At 39.0% G+C, this 16629-nt stretch overlaps 1 long non-coding RNA gene across 1 annotated transcript in view; it reads left to right on the plus strand.

The window, feature by feature from the left end:
• LOC309850289 overlaps positions 1-9501 on the plus strand; it is an 85878-nt gene extending 76377 nt beyond the window's left edge. The window contains exon 4 of the long non-coding RNA XR_014304167.1: positions 9423-9501. This is a non-coding gene — a long non-coding RNA (uncharacterized lncRNA). The remainder of the gene's footprint in view (positions 1-9422) is intronic.
• Positions 9502-16629: the final 7128 nt, after the last annotated feature.

Raw genomic sequence — 16629 nt, forward strand, 5'->3', positions numbered from 1 at the left:
TTGGTCTGCAATTACTAATTAACCTTTTTTGTGCTGGAACAAACTCAGCAAGGGAAGTTACGGCTACATCCTTCTAAGGATGAACATACATCCTTCTTCTAGAGTCAAGAGAACTGCCAAAGATGTTATCGATAAAGTAAAGAGTCTTCAAAAACTTGACCCTCATCAATAACATGATAAAAGAAAAAGGGGTTTGATAAATTTAAAAAAAACAGAGAGTGGTGCCTCAAGCAGACAAAGCAACACCTTCAGAAACTACTGGAAGGTCCACACACAGATTTCACCCCTTGGATAACAGAGGAACAGACGCTTTGGGAACAAACTTTGAAAACATAGCCAGTAAATACACCTGAGAGATGGGAACACACAGCAGAAGCAGTGCCTGGTGGGCTAAAGAAGGACGGCTTGAAACGATGTAAGGAAACTTTTGAGATGCTGAAAGCAAAGAAGCTGCTGAAATGCACTGCTGAACACAAGTAGAGCCAAGAAATGGCTTGTGACAATTTTTGTTTTGTGTGCATTTTTATAGTAAAACTTAAAATACTGTACAAAAAAAAAAAAAGAAAGAAAGAAAGAAAAAGAAATAGTGCTATATATTTACAATGAACTATTATTCAGCCATAAGAAAATGAAGTCTTGGGGCCTGGTGGCTCAGTTGGTTAAGACTCTTGGTTTCCAGTCAGGTTGATGAAGTCCCAGAACCTAAGTCAGGTTCGGTGGGATGAAGTTCGGAGCTGACGACTAAAGAAAGAATTCTTAAGACATCTTTGGTGCAAAATCGTGGTTTATTAAAGCACGGGGACAGGACCCATGGGCAGGAAGAGCTGCTGCCCCGGGTTTGTGAGGAGTGGCTGGTTATATACACAGGAGTTGGGTAGGTGAGGACAAAGGGGTGTCCAGAAGGGCTATTGGGGCAAAGAATACTATCAGGATATTGAAGGCTTGGTTACTATCAAGTAAAGACAATTGAGAGTCTCCTGGTGGAATGTTACATTCCTGCTATCAAGCATCCTTGTTAATGAGATTTGGGTTTAGAAGAAATTTAACTTTATTTACTTTTCCTTCTACTTCCACCTCCTTCAGTTTTTTTATGGAGGGGAGGGTGACATTAGGCTTGAGGAACTGAGTTCTGTGTCTTTGGAAATTGGGCTATTGATAAGGTAACTTCTTTGTTGTAATCTCAAGGACATTTGCAAACCAAGGGAGACTCCTGTCTTGCAGGATTGTGATCTCAGCAAGTTAACTATTTATCATTTTATGGCAGTCAGGGGTGCCTGAGGAATGCCACACATATGGAGGGGAGCGGATGAAGGGGGGGGTGCAAGGCGCCAGCTCTTGCTTTGTCCTCAGCCAGCCTCCTGCTCCCTCATCAAGGTCATGGTCTCAGGTGGCGAGATGGAACCCTGCCTCAGACTCTGTGCTCAGCCTGGAGTCTGCTTAAGACTTTCTTTCCCTTTGCCCCTCCCCATCACTCTCTCTCTCTCTGTCTCTATCACATAAGTAAATAAATCTTAAACAGAAAAGAATGCAGTCTTGCCATGTGGAACATGAATGGACTTTGAAGGCATTGTGCAAAGTGAAATAAGTCAGATAGAGAAATAGACAGGATCTCACTTAGGATCTTATTTATATGTAGAATCTAAAAAACTCCCAAAACAAATGAAAAACCAAGCTTACAGATACAGAGAAGAAATCAGTGGTTGTCAGAGGTGAGGGGTGGGGATAAGTGAAGTGGGTGACCGAGGTCAAGAGGTACAAAAGGTACCAACTTCCAGTTATCAAATAAATAAATCATGGAGATGTAGTGTACAACATGGCGAAACAAGTTAATAGCACTATATTTGAAAATTGTTAAGAGAGTAGATCTTAAAAGTTCTCATCACATACAATTTTTTTGGTAACACAAAATTTGGTAACACAAATTTGATATTCATATACATAATACATATCATGTATATGTTAATTAGACTTATGTATATGGATGGATGTTAATTAAACTTATGTATATGAATATCAAATCATTATGTTGTATACCTGAAATTAACATATTGTTGCATGTTAATTATACCTCAATTAAAAAAATAGTAAGGAATACAATAACAAGAAAAGGACATGAGTTAGCTTGAAGGAGATCCCACTGATCAATTTGAGCCTCAAAGAGATATAATCTATTATCTTACAGATGGTAACCCACTGAATATAATAGGAAGTTATGAGTCCATTTAATATAAATGAATAAATTTACATTGTTTTAATGTGCTTCTACATAAAATATTTATTAATTATAAAGGGAAGAGTAGGTTTGCAGTGGAGAAACTTGGCAGACACGACCTAAATTATATAGTTAAAGGTGACATTCTCCATAAAGGAACAAATCAAAAGCTGCACCACCTAAGAATGCAATGAGAGGATGTCAGCATTGTTTCTGGAATATTTCTACGGAAGATGCCTAACCTGAATTTAATGAGGAGAAAATATCATCGGATGACTCTAAATTGAGAAGCATCCTATAAAATAACGGGCCTGTCATTTTCAAATATGTCAAGGCCTTGAGTGTCAAGGTCAGAACTGTTCTATCCTAAAAGAGATTAGAAACAGGACCTGTCTTGATGCAATGTGTGATTGTGAACTGATCTATGAACTACATTAATAGAACTAAATCTATGAACTAATTAATAGGGGTCTGAGGATTAAATTGTAGTGCAGTATCAGTGTTAACTTTATGATTGTGTTGGTTGTGTTGTGGACTGTAAGAGGATGCTCTTGTTTGTAGGAAAGATCACTAAAGCATTTAGAGGGTGATGGCGCATCAGGTTGGCAACTTATTCTCAAATGGTCCAGGAAGAAAAGGCCTTTGAATTCTACTTGCAACTTTTCTATAAGTTTGATATTGTTCCAAGACCAAAAAATTGATGATAAAAATAGAAAATTAAAAATAATTCTCAAAATCACTAACTATAATTCTGAAAATGAATAGAAAAGAACAAATCAGTTTTGGCCAACTAACGTGAAGACACTTTAAGAGCAGTTTACATAAAACATACCAGGCTGCACAAAATGCCACATGGCAAGGGGAGAAGCCTACATCCGTGTGAGTACTGAGTACTCAAACTTGACGTCTGAAGTAGGCTAATGAGTGTAGAGTATATTTCTATATTATTAGAATAGAAAAAAGAATATATTTCTGTCTGCTAAGATAGAACATCACAAGTGTTTGGATTATAATTAGTTGATTGATTCATCCTGACTCTTTCGTTTGCTAGCTATAAGACCTTGACATGTCACTTAATCTCTCTCTGTGCCTCAATTTCCTCATAGATAAAATAAGGATAATTATAGGGCCTACTTCATAGGTGCCCAATGGGTGAACTTTATCTACTTTTTAAAAAATTTTATTTATTTATCAGAGAGAGAGAGAGAGAGAAAGCATGAGCAGGGGAGAGGCAGAGGGGGAGAGGGAGAAGCAGGCTCCCCACTGAGCAGGGAGCCCAACACAGGATTTGATCCCAGGACCCTGGGATCCTGACTTGAGCTGAAGACAGAAGCTCAACCAACTGAGCCACCCAGGTGTCCCACAATGGGTGAACTTTAAATGAGTTAGTGTACGTACAGTACTTAGATTATTGCCTGGCACACAAAAAAAGTGCTACCTGAAGGTATTAGCAGTCATTGTTATTAATTCATTCACCAACAGTACAATTTGCATTTTCCAGTGTTAATGATGGTAATGCCATGGTGCGTCTCCCTAATGGGTTTTGAGAGAAATTTTCCCTGCTATGGAATTTCCTGTACCATCCCCCCAACCTCCCACACCCCCACTCAGCTCGTGTCCCTCCAGACCCTCCTCAAAAGCAGAGTGTCAATACTCATCATGACCTGACCCCAGCTTTTCATTCTGACCCTAGAACCACACTGGTCAAGCTGAGAGCACTTAGCCAGCATATCTAGAACATATCTTATGTTTTCTGGCAAATGGTTCATTGTTTTCCTTCGTGCCACTCTGCCTTTAGGATGATTGCCTCTTTACCTCTTTGTAGAATTAATCAAACTGTCTGGGACTATTGACCAAACCTACCTCCTCTGTGTCACACAGAGCTCCTCTGTTCACCTCAGTTCCATTTTGACGTCAATGCATTTGAAACTGAAATACTGCTACATTTTTTATATTTTCCCTTTTCAATAACACTCAGGCCCCCAAAATTGATGTTTTTTTTTAAAGATTTTATTTATTTATTTGACAGAGAGAAATCACAAGCAGATGGAGAGGCAGGCAGAGAGAGAGAGGGAAGCAGGCTCCCTGCTGAGCAGAGAGCCCAATGTGGGACTCGATCCCAGGACCCTGAGATCATGACCTGAGCCAAAGGCAGCGGCTTAACCCACTGAGCCACCCAGGCGCCCCCCAAAATTGATGATTATGAGATTATTGAACACTGACAGAGAAGGGCTTACATAATTTTTTTAGGATCATGTGCAACATTTTAAGCTTTAATTATTGTTATCAATAATAGTTAGAATTTTGTTCTTGTTTGCATCTGTTTACGGGACTCATTTAGGCAACTCTCTTATGGTCTGTGAGTCGTTTATTTATGCATTTTATTGCTGTGTCACCATGAAGAGCAGATGGCAATAAATATATCCTAACTTGATTTAAGGACTTGAATCTCCCTGGCATTTATGGATTGCCACTTTTAATGCTGCCGTCCTCTTTAAAGTTGATTGCTTGAGAGCATCTGAGACTAGATGGCAAAAACCTGCATGTCCTTTACCTCATCCAGTACATGTGCCTAAATGTGTCCACCAGTGAATAGAATATGAATTTCAAAGTCAGTCACAGTTGTGTTTAACACTTGGCTCTTGAAGAATGTAGCTCATAACAGCTGATGAGTTTGGGCAAATTTCTTCATTAAAGAATAGAGCTATTGACAGTTGACACCCCAAAAGGCCACCAGAAAAGCAGAACAAGACCAACTGGCCAAACAAATCTATGTGTATTGGATTTGCTGTAGTAAGGGTGAACATCATCTTGACAGAGAGTAATATCTCAGAAGGGAGAAGTCAGGGGAGAATATTTATAGGATTTAGGTAGGCTGGATAGTATTCAAGGTAGAGAACAAGTTGAAGTGGGCAGAAATGATGAAATCACAACTTTGGATTGGGGGGTCTAGGGAGACAAGTAAGCAGCTGATGTTGGAATTAACCTATTTTATTTGGCTCAAGGTCTTATTTTCAAAGGGCAAGGAGTTAGGTCTTTTTTAATTTTTTATTATTTTTCAGTATTGTCTAACACTGGAACAGGAAGGTACATCCAGTTCCAGGACTATTTAACACAGGCTTAGAAAATTTGTTACTTTTAGTTCTAGTGATCAAATTATGTCATCAGATTATCCTATAAAATAGAATACTGTATATAAATGAGACTTGCACTGAGTAAGTGCTCATTAAAATCTTAGTTTCTTTTCTTTCCTAGTGCAGCTGCTTCCAAACCTTTCCACTTCTCTTTATTTATGTGGAGAACTCCTCTTCATATTAACACCATCTAAATCCGTGGTCTGCCATAGTACTAATACTCAAAAAAGCTTATTGAATGAGTAAATAAAAATCAAAAGATTAGACTTGGAAAATCAAAGTATTTGCAGAATTTTAATAATAGCTTAAACCCGGGGCGCCTGGGTGGCTCAGTGGGTTAAGCCACTGCCTTCAGCTCGGGTCATGATCTCGGGGTCCTGGGATTGAGTCCCGCATCAGGCTCTCTGCTCAGCAGGGAGCCTGCTTCCCCCTCTCTCTCTGCCTGCCTCTCCATCTACTTGTGATTTCTCTCTGTCAAATAAATAAATAAAATCTTTAAAAAATAATAATAATAGCTTAAACCCATGAAATTGGATTTCTTCCAAGTATAATTAATTTATTTATTGTTGTACTGAATGGAAATTTCTCATTAACTCATTGAAGTTCTGGAAACTGGAAAACCTAAAGGAAAACACTAGATTTTTATTCCAAATATTTAAATTATTCAACTTTGTTGTCTTTCATGGGAAAACAAGTTATCCAAATTAGTTAAGAGTCGTTATATAAGGATCTTCTAAGGATGGTGCTCCGACATCAGAATAAAGCGAGAGGTCTAAAGCTCAGGTTCCTTTTAAAATTTTTTCCCCTTTGAACTTGTAGTCTTTGTTTTTGACCACCTTCATTAGAAAATGATTTTAGGTGCTTCTGAATTGCTTTGCATCTACTTTTACAGATAAAGTGCAATAAATCGTACGATTGTAAAGGTCTTACAGCCCATACTGCTCTGTTTTCCCACAGCGTTGCCTGCTTTCTCTCTCTGTCTCCCTAACTCTGTCTCTCTCTCTCTCTCTCACACACACACACATACACACACACACACACACACACACACACACACACACACATTCCAAACATCAGTAGTTCCTGGACCATTAGAGCCTCTCAGAACTTTTAATGGTACAGATACCAGAATCCCTCTCTCTCCTCATTCACTCTGAGGAGATTCAGACTCAGTCAAGTCTGAGCTGAGTAGGTAGGAATCTGCTCTTTTGCAAAGCAGCTCAGGAGATTCTGGTGATCCACCAGGTTTGGGAACCACCCTCTGAGGTATATGGCCACCAGGGCATTCCCAGCTCCTGGGGGTTGGGACAAGCCCTGCATCCTCCAGCAGCCCTTCACACACATAGGGTTCAAGGGCTTGTTTTCCTTTCCTGCCACCATTCTAGCTTTACTGGAGTCCCCCAGGTTGCATCTGGTTCCGGGCATGCTTCATTAGCTGCAAGGTTAATACAACTATGACTTTTGTTTCGTTTTGTTTTGTTTTGCAAGGGCCACCAAAAGGGTGAGATGAACAGGAAAAGTAATTGATTACAGTAAAATTCTATTTTTTTTTTTTAAGCAACTGGAGTACCCTTTATTCTTCATGTGCTCTAGGTGTAAGGAGTTGATGTGTCAGCTGACAATTGTTCATGGAAACCTCACCAAGAAATGTCTGAGTTTCTATAGAATTTAAAGTCCAGACGGATCTGTTTGGATTTGGAGGCAGGTGCTAATTTGTAGGGCTATAGCAGGCTTCTCTCGCTCTTTCATGTGGTGTTGGACTAACAATAGCTACCGTTTATTGGCAGCTGCTATGTTCAGAGAACAAGTTCAGCACTTTTTCTACTTTGTTTCATTTAGTCCTAATAGCAACACCGAAACCCGTTTTCCTCATATTACAGAAGAAACTGAGGCTGGGTTAAAATTAAATGATTTACTTGGGGTTAGACACCAGGTACACAGAACAGCCATCCTGGAAACCCAGGTTTTTAGCTCCAAACCTGTACCCTGAAGGCATTACAGAATAGTTATCACAACTGTGGGCTTTGAGCCTTCCTGCCTGGCCTCAATCCCCCACTGTGTAACCCTGAGCAATTTGTAGAGCCCCTTCATGCCTCAGATTCCTCATCTGAAAATGGGGTTCTTAACCCAGTTAATAGATGGGCAAAAGATCTGAACAGATGGCAAATGAGCATATAAAAAAATGTTCAACATCGTATTTTGTCATTAGGAAATTGCAAATGAAAATAACAATGACATACCACCACACACCGACTGAAATAGCTAAAATCCAGGGGCGCCTGGGTGACTCAGTGGGTTAGGCCTCTTCCTTCAGCATAGGTCATGATCTCAGGGTCCTGGGATCCAGTGCCACATCGGTCTCTCTGCTCAGTGGGGAGCCTACTTCCCCCTCTCTCTCTGCCTGCCTCTCTGCCTACTTGTGATCTCTGTCTGTCAAATAAATAAATAAAATCTTTAAAAAAAAAAAAAAAAAAGAAAAACAAAGAACTAAAATCCAGAACACTGACAACCCCAAATACTGGAGAGGATGTGGAGCAACAGGAACTCTCATTTATTACTCGTGGAAATGCAAAATGGTATAGCCACTTTGGAAGATAATTTGGTGGTTTGTTTATTTGTTTTAAAGATTTTTATTCATTTATTTGAGTGAGCACAAGCAGGGGAGTGGGCAGGCAGAGGGAGAAGCAGGCTCCCTGAGAAGCAAGAAGTCCAATGTGGGCTCAATCCCAGGAAGCCCAGTTCATGACCTGAGCTGAAGGCAGCCACTTAACCAACTGGGCCACCTCGGTGTCCCCAGTTTGGTAGTTTTTATAAAGTTATACATTCTTACCATACAATCTAGCAATGATACTCTTCAACATTTACTCGAACAAGTTGAAAACATGTCCGCGCAAAATCTTGCACATTTACAACAGCTTTATTCTTCATTGCCAAAACTTGGATGCAACCAAGATGCTCAACTGGTAAATGGGTGAACAGGCACATCATTACGATGGAAGATTATTCAGCAATATGAAGAAATGAGCTATCAAGCCACACAAGATGTGGAAGAACCTAACTGCATACTGCTGGTGAAAGAAGCCATTATGAAAAGCCTTCACATTATATGATTTCAACCATAGTATATCCTGGAAAAGGCAAACTATGAAGAAAGTAAAAAAAGCAGTAATTGCCAAGGTTCAGGGATAGAAGGGAGGGATCACTAGGTGGAACACAGGGGAATTTTAGGGCAGTAAAATGATTCTGCATGATATTGTAATGGTGGATATACATCATTACACATTTATTAAAACCCATTGACCTGTACAACACAAAAGTCAACTCTAACGTAAACTGTGGACTTTAATTAATAATAATGCATCAATATTGGCTCATCACTTGTAAAAAATAAAAAAAATAGTACTACGTTAATGCAAGATGTAGATAATAGGGAAAACCATGTGCGTGGTGGGGTGGAGAGAAGAGGGAAAATAGGGTATATGGGAACTCCCTAAACTTCCCATATAATTTTTCTGTGAGCCTTGAGTTACTCTAAAAATTTAATTAATTATTAATTAATTATTAATTAAATTATTATTAATTAAAGAAGAATGTCCCCCAAAATACAGATATTTAAATAAAACCCTTAAAAATTCCTGGCACTGAATAAATATTATTATCATTGTTGTTGTTTTTATTTTTATTACTAATCTGTATCACTTCCTTGGAGGTGACCCAGACATTTGTCTGAAAGCAGCCTGAAGGTTTTTTTTGTTTTTTTTGTTTTGTTTTTTTTAGAAGCCTGAAGTTTTGGTGGGAAATTTAGTGTGACCTTGGGCAGGTAACATAAACTCTCTGTACCTCCATTTCCTTCTCTATAAGGTGGGGATGAGAATTGTACATACTTCTTGGGTTGCTGTGAAAAATCAGTGGGTCAATGCATATAAATTTTCTGAACAGTGCCAGGCATGTAAGTGGACCCTAAAGATAGCTACTTTTACTGTGTTTCTATATGACCTCCTAACCCTCCATAGTCCATGGAACTTGGCTCAAACCCATCACTTAATTTTTGTTTTCTTTGCTTGCCCCCATTTCAGCACAAGAACTTAATATTTGGCCTCAGTACAGGATGCGGCACATCGAGATGCTCAACATCTGCTGAACAAACTGGCAGAGCTGTAGACCTGAAACCTGGACACCTCACCTGCAAGGAGGCCTCCAGCATTCTAAGTTGTGAGAGCGTTCCACGTTCTATAGGTCTTACATGCAGTCTGGATTTGGAGGAGTACATTTGCTTTCCTGGGGGACTCCCTCCTTTACTATCTAATGTGTCTTGGGCTCTTGGATTATTCTAACGTTTGGGCATACAAAATATGATATCTTTACTGATTATTCTAATAATAGGCTGAAAACACATATATACTTTTTACAAATAAACTAAATAATAGTAATTCACTGGTTCTGACTTAAGCTCCTTGGAGTTCTTAAATATGAATCTTAATATTCCAAGCTGGGGTAAATCAGTTCAAGCACATACTGAACACCATTTTCTCCTCTTAGCAGGAAAGGTCTGTTCACTTTGAGATTCAGCAAACATGAAACTTAAACTTCCTAATTCCCTGCAGGAAATTAACTTGTGTATAAAAGTTGTGAGTTAGGTACTAAAGGTATTGTAAATGGGACATCTGGGTGGCTTAGTGGATTAAAGCCTCTGCCTTCGGCTCAGGTCATAATCTCAGTGTCCTGGGATTGAGCCCCGCATCAGGCTCTCTGCTCTGCGGGGAGCCTGCTTCCCTCCCTCACTGCCTGCTTCTCTGCCTACTTGTGATCTCTGCCAAATAAATAAATAAAATCTTTAAAAAAAAAAAAGTATTGCTAGTAAGAAAGGTTAAGAAATGTTATACTGATCTTTTCTCACTGTCAGGTGATTTTCTTGTTCCAATATGATTTTTCCCATGAAGGAAACACACACCAACTTAATAACATATAGAAATTTATATCTTTAGATTTAACGGCTTTCAGTGTTACTCAAATGTTGTCTGCTAACCTACAGTATAGTTATCGCCTGGCATCAGGTTGGAAATGAAGATTCTCAGGTATTATCCAAAACTCTTTAATCACAATCTGCATTTTGACAAGATTTACCTGCTCAGTAAATTTTGAGAAGCACTGGGTCACCTGGGTGGCTCAGTTGTTAAGCATCTGTCTTCAGCTCAGGTCATGATCCCAGAGTCCTGGGATTAAGCCCTGCATAGGGCTTCCTGCTCAGTGGGAAGCCTGCTTCTCCCTCTACCACTCTCCCTGCTTGTATTCCCTCTCTTGCTATCTCTCTCTGTCAAATAAATAAAATCTTAAAAACAATTTTGTTTTTCTTTTTGAGAAGCACTGACAGACTGAGTATCAGCTTGAAGTTAGACAAGTCTGGCTCTAGAACAGCACTATCCAATAGAACTTTCTGTGAGGATGGAAATGTTCCATATCTGTGCTGCTCAAAACATTAGCTGTTAACCACATGGGGCTACTGAGTGCATGAAAAGTGGCTAGTGCCTGAAGAAGGTCCCCTTGAGTATTCAGCAAAGTATGAGATTAGCACATGTGTATGAGGAAATTATTCACATTGGGAAAGAAGCATCCAAGAAGATTAAAGAGAATAATGCTTACCACCAGGAGAGCCAGGAATAGTTCTTGTTCCTATAAATCCAGTGTTCTATACAGTGAAGCAAATGTTAAGTGCTTAGCTAGTATTATGGTTGGTGTTGGTGTTGAATCCTTATACTCTTAAGAAAGTTACTATTATTAACTTTCATTTATAGATGAAAACAGGAACAGAGAGGTTCGGGAACTTGCCCAAGATCACACAGCCAATAAGGAGTACAACTGAATCTCTAATTTGTTCTATTTGACTTCAAAACTCGTATTTTCAACCATAATGCTGACCCATCTCCAATAGATTTTTTTTTTTTCTCCTCTTCCCTTCAGTACTGAGCTTCCTCCAAAACTGGATTTCAGTAGAACTTGATTCGTCAAAAGGATTTGTGGTTGAGAAGATAGATTGTCCTTTTATAAACCATTTTTGGAAAATGTCAGTGCTCCCTAGGAAGCGACTCACATATCATTTCCCATTTTCCCCTGCACTGATGCTAGCATGATTTCTTAAATGCTGGTAATATGTGGGAAGGTAATTGGAGTCTTGCCCTCTCTGCTAGGAACTAAAAGTATAAGACAATGAACTGGTGATCTGAGCCACTGTCTGGCCTTCCTTCCATTACTTTGTTCATCATGGCACTGCTCTCTGCCCTGGGTTTAAATAGTTGATTTATTTTTTTTAAAGATTTTATTTATTTGACAGAGAGAAATCACAAGTAGGCAGACAGGCAGGAAGAGAGAGAGAGAGAGAGAGAGAGAGAGAGAGAGAGGAGGAAGCAGGCTCCCCGTGGAGCAGAGAGCCTGACGCGGGGCTTGATCCCAGGACCCTGGGATCATGACCTGAGCCGAAGGCAGAGGCTTTAACCCATTGAGCCACCCAGGCGCCCCTAATGAGTTTATTTTCAATGTCCCCATATAAAATCATTCTCCCCATTCACAAACTGAAATGCTCCATGATCTGCTCCTCTTCTTTGCCTTCCTGCCCCGCCTGAGCACTTGATTGCCTTTTCTCCTGTCATCCTCTAAGCTCTGGGCATAGCTGTCTTTTTTTTTTTTTTTTTTTTTTTTTTAAAGATTTTATTTATTTATTTGACAGAGAGAGATCACAAGTAGGCAGAGAAGCAGGCAGAGAGAGAGGAAGGGAAGCAGGCTCCCTGCTGAGCAGAGAGCCCGATGCGGGACTCCATCCCAGGACCCTGAGATCATGACCTGAGCCGAAGGCAGTGGTTTAACACACTGAGCCACCCAGGCGCCCCTGGGCATAGCTGTCTTGCCATGCCAGTCACCTCAGGGGTTCTGTATCTTCTCCAAGACCAAGTAGAAAGTCTTTATTTTTGGTTTATGTAACCCATGTGTCAGTTTTAGATCTTTTACCCACTGAAACCCAAATAGGATCACCTCAATCCAAGAAAATTCACGTTTCTTTCCACGATTTCTGTCTCTTCATCTTTTGCATGAATACTCCTACTTCTTGGCTCGGATTTTAGTGGGTAGTGCCTTTGCAGGTATGAGTCTGATTCTTTGTAAGTTCTATAAACATTTAAGATCCTCCCTCGAATTTGGCCTTGAAATTAGCTGCCTTAAAGCTAATTTTGGGAAGATTTATATTGCATTAGTGCAAGTGACTTCAAATTGAACATTATATATTCCTTTTTTGAAATGCCTTGTAGCTATTCCCACATTACTGGCCTTTTACCCTACATGGTCTCCAACTGTGCATCATATCTCTTCTCCTCTTACACTCCCTGTTTAGATGTTAAAATTTCTTTCTTTCTTTGCTTTAGGAAGACCACTCTAGCCACTTTTTAAAACATTTACCATGGTACCTGCTGACATTCACACTCTTTGGTCTGTCAATTAGTGATCTAAATATTGGCTCAAAAAATGACAGTAACCTCTCTAAGAGGAATTCTGGTGCCAGTTGTTAAGACAATACATTTTTCACTTCCACTGACCTCATTTTAGCTAACATTTCCAGCCTCATCTCCCCACTCGTGCACGTGCTATTTCTGTTATCAGCATACTATGTTTTTCCTCATTTCTGTATTTTAAAAAGATGTCACTACTTCTTTTGCCTGGGATTCCTTTTCATCCTCCCATAAAAGGAAATATATGTTTTAAAGGGAAAGTCTTGCTTCCATACAATTTAATTTTTTTTTAAATCAAAGATTTTATTTAACTCATTAATTAATGTGGGAAAAAGTAATATGCTACAACAGGTTCAAAGGACAGTCCAGAGAGCAGAAACATATACAGGCCATCAGGAGCATGAAGACAAATTTTCTTCAGAAATGCAAAACTGGTTTATTCCACATTGGGGGAGGAAAATCAATTGAAGCTTCATCAGGAAAAAATGCATTTGTACACCTCTGGACAAAATTAATTTGCACTGCTCTAAGTTGTCTACAAATTACAGAGCTATAAGCAGCTCAATGTCTGTGAAGGGCACAAAGACCCCATAAAACCAGGTATCTTTGGAGGACGTGCTAGACACCACTTGGTTTTCATTAAAGACATCCAGTAAGATTTTTCATGCATTTCCAAAGAATTCACAATTTTCCCTTTTATTCTTTTATTTCCTCTAGATAGTCTCAACCTGTGTACTTAATCTACAGTTTGTGCAGAATCTGCATCATTAGCTTGCCAAACAGTGTTTTTTTTTTTTTTTTTTTTTTTTTCCTTATTTCTTTCATTCTTTCTCCTTTTGAACAGAATTGGGAAACCATTGTGTGTTTAGATTTCTGGTTACTCTAATGGTGCATTCAGTTGGGTTTGGAGGCTTGAATTACCTTGAATGAGCTGTATGTTTTCTTAATACATTTTTCCTAAGTCTAAGTATCTTAGACTTCAATTTCTTCTGTATGATGTTGGAAGGTTGAATATAGTTCCAATATTATTCTCTTTAACAAAGAAGCAAAAGGGACCTTGAGGAATTCCATATTTGCTGTCATTTGTTGCATTTTTATACATACATATTCTATAAATAGTGGCCCTCTGCTTTATATATTTGTTTACTTGCTCTAAGAATAAGGCTTTGCTGCCTGTAACATTTATCATAATTCTCAGAATATTAAAGGAGTTAGTCTCTGGCATTTGGTTCACAGGCTAATACAACTCTTCAGCATTTATCTTTTGTCATTTCTATATTTATGTCTTAAATGCGAACTGTTTGCAGAGCTGTAGTGCTCTGATTTCCTTATGTTCTTCTTCACTTTCTTCCTTCTTGGGATGATACATCATAATACTGTTAGAACTGTATTGTAATAGTCAATACTTTATAGAGGTAAATTGTATTAAGGCTCCTGATAATTCATGCTATGTAATTCTTACTGGAATATACGTTACCAAGTGACTTAATTAGGAGGCCACAGAAGGGGCCTATTGATGCTGAGACAGTATTAATTTCAGAAAAGGATGGCCAATGAATAAACCAAATGGCACTTAAAGGACGGAGGTAAGTAGGATCTCATGTTGGTGTAGAGAGAAATCTTGTGATAACAAGATCATGTATAATGTAAACAAACTAAAGCTATCCAAACAGTGTCACAGTGATTCTTCAGTGACTTAAAAGTACAAATAAGGGTTACTCCACTGGATTTTCAATTCTGAATCTTGCCCAATGTTAAAAGCAGAGGGGAAAAAAAATTTTTTTTAAGATTTTATTTATTTATTTGACAGAGAGAGAGATCACAAGTAGGCAGAGAGGCAGGAAGAGAGAGGGGGAAGCAGGCTCCCTGCTGAGCAGAGATCCTTACACGGGCTCGATCCCAGGACGCTGAGATGGGGACCCGAGCCAAAGGCAGAGGCCCAACCCATTGAGCCACCCAGGCAACCCAACAGAGAGGAAAATCTTATGTTGTTCTCCTAGATGCTCTGGGTACAGTTGGACAATCTTTGGTGTGGTCGAGACTATAAAAACTGCTGCTCACAAAACTGTGGGGATTGACGATCTCTGGCCTGGGTTGGAGAGGAAGGCTCTGCCTGCCACAGGCACTGTAGTAGGTAGAAAGCCAGGCTGTGGCAGGTGGGGTCAACTTTAATTGTGTTGTCATGCAATGGGCACCTTCATGGTCTCTGTCTGTGGCTTCTCTTAAGAGACCTCTGCTATTTGTATGTCTTCTTTTTTTATTGTTCTTTGGAGAAATGTCTGTTCATGTTTTCTGCCCATTTCTTGGTGATATTTTTTGGTTTTTTTTGAGTGTTGGTTTTGCTATGTTCTTTATAGATTTTGGATACTAGCCCCTTATCTGATAAAACATTTGCAAATATCTTCTATTTCATATGTTGCCTTTTAATTTTGTTGACTGTTTCCTTTGCTGTGCAAAAGCTTTTGATCTTGATGAAGTTCTAATAGTTCATCTTTGCTTTTGCTTCTCTTGCTGTTAGAGACATGTCTAGCAAGATGTTGCTGCAGCCTAAGTCAAAAAGGTTGCTGCCTGCATTCTTCTCTAAGATTTTGATGGATTTCTCTTTCATATTTATGTCTTTCGTCCATTTTGAGTTTATTTTTCTGTATGGTGTAAGAAACAGGACCACTGTCATTCTTTTGCATGTGGCTTTCCAATTTTCCCAACACCATTTGTGGAAGAGATTTTTTTTTCCATTGGATTTTCTTTCCTGCTTTGTCAAAGATTGACTATAGGGTCCCTATTCTTGGTTTTTTATTCTGTTCCATTGATCGATGTGTCCGTTTTTGTGACAGTACAATACTGTCTTGATTATTGCAGTTTTGTAATACAGCTTAAGTCTGGAATTATGATGCTTCTGGCTTTGGTTTTCTTTTTCAATATTACTTTGGCTATTTGGACCTTTTCTGGTTTCATACAAATTTTAGGATTGTTTGTTGTATCTCTATGAAAAATGCTGGTGGTATTTTGATACAGATTGCATTGAATGTGTAGATTGCTTTGCATAGACATTTTAATAATATTTGTTCTTCCAATCAGACATTTCTCCAAAGAAGACATACAAATGGCCAACAGGCACATGAAAACATGCTCAACATCACTTGGCATCAGGGAAATACAGATTAAATCATGATGAAATACCACCTCACACCAGTCAGAATGCTTAAAATCAACAACTCAGGAAACAGCAGATGTTGGTGAGAATGCAGAGAAAGGGGAACCCTCTTACACTGTTGGTGGGAATGCAAACTGGTGCAGCCAATCTGGAAAACAGTATGGAGGTTCCTCAAAAAGCTAAAAATAGAGCTACCCTATGACCCAGCAATTGCACTACTATGTAATTATCCAAAGGCTACAAGCATAGTAATTTGAAGGGGCACATGGACCACAATGTTTACAGCAGCAATGTCCACAACAGCCAAATTATGGAAAGAGCCCAGATGTCCATTGGCAGATGAATGGATAAAGAAAATGTGAGGGGAAAAAAAAAAAAAATATATATATATATATATATACACACAAACACACACAGAGACAAAGGGAATATTACTCAACAATAAAAAAAAGAATGGAATCTTGCCATTTGCAACATGAATGGACTAGAGGGTATTATGCTAAGTGAAATAAGTTAGAGAGAGACAAATACTGTATGATTTTACTCATATGTGAAATTTAAGAAACAAAACAGAAGAACATAGAGGAGAGAGATAAATAAAATATGAAAATTGAGAGGGAAGCCAACCATAAGAGA

Source organism: Mustela nivalis (genome assembly GCF_964662115.1).
Source record: "Mustela nivalis genome assembly, chromosome: 16".
Taxonomy (NCBI): Eukaryota; Metazoa; Chordata; class Mammalia; order Carnivora; family Mustelidae; genus Mustela; species Mustela nivalis.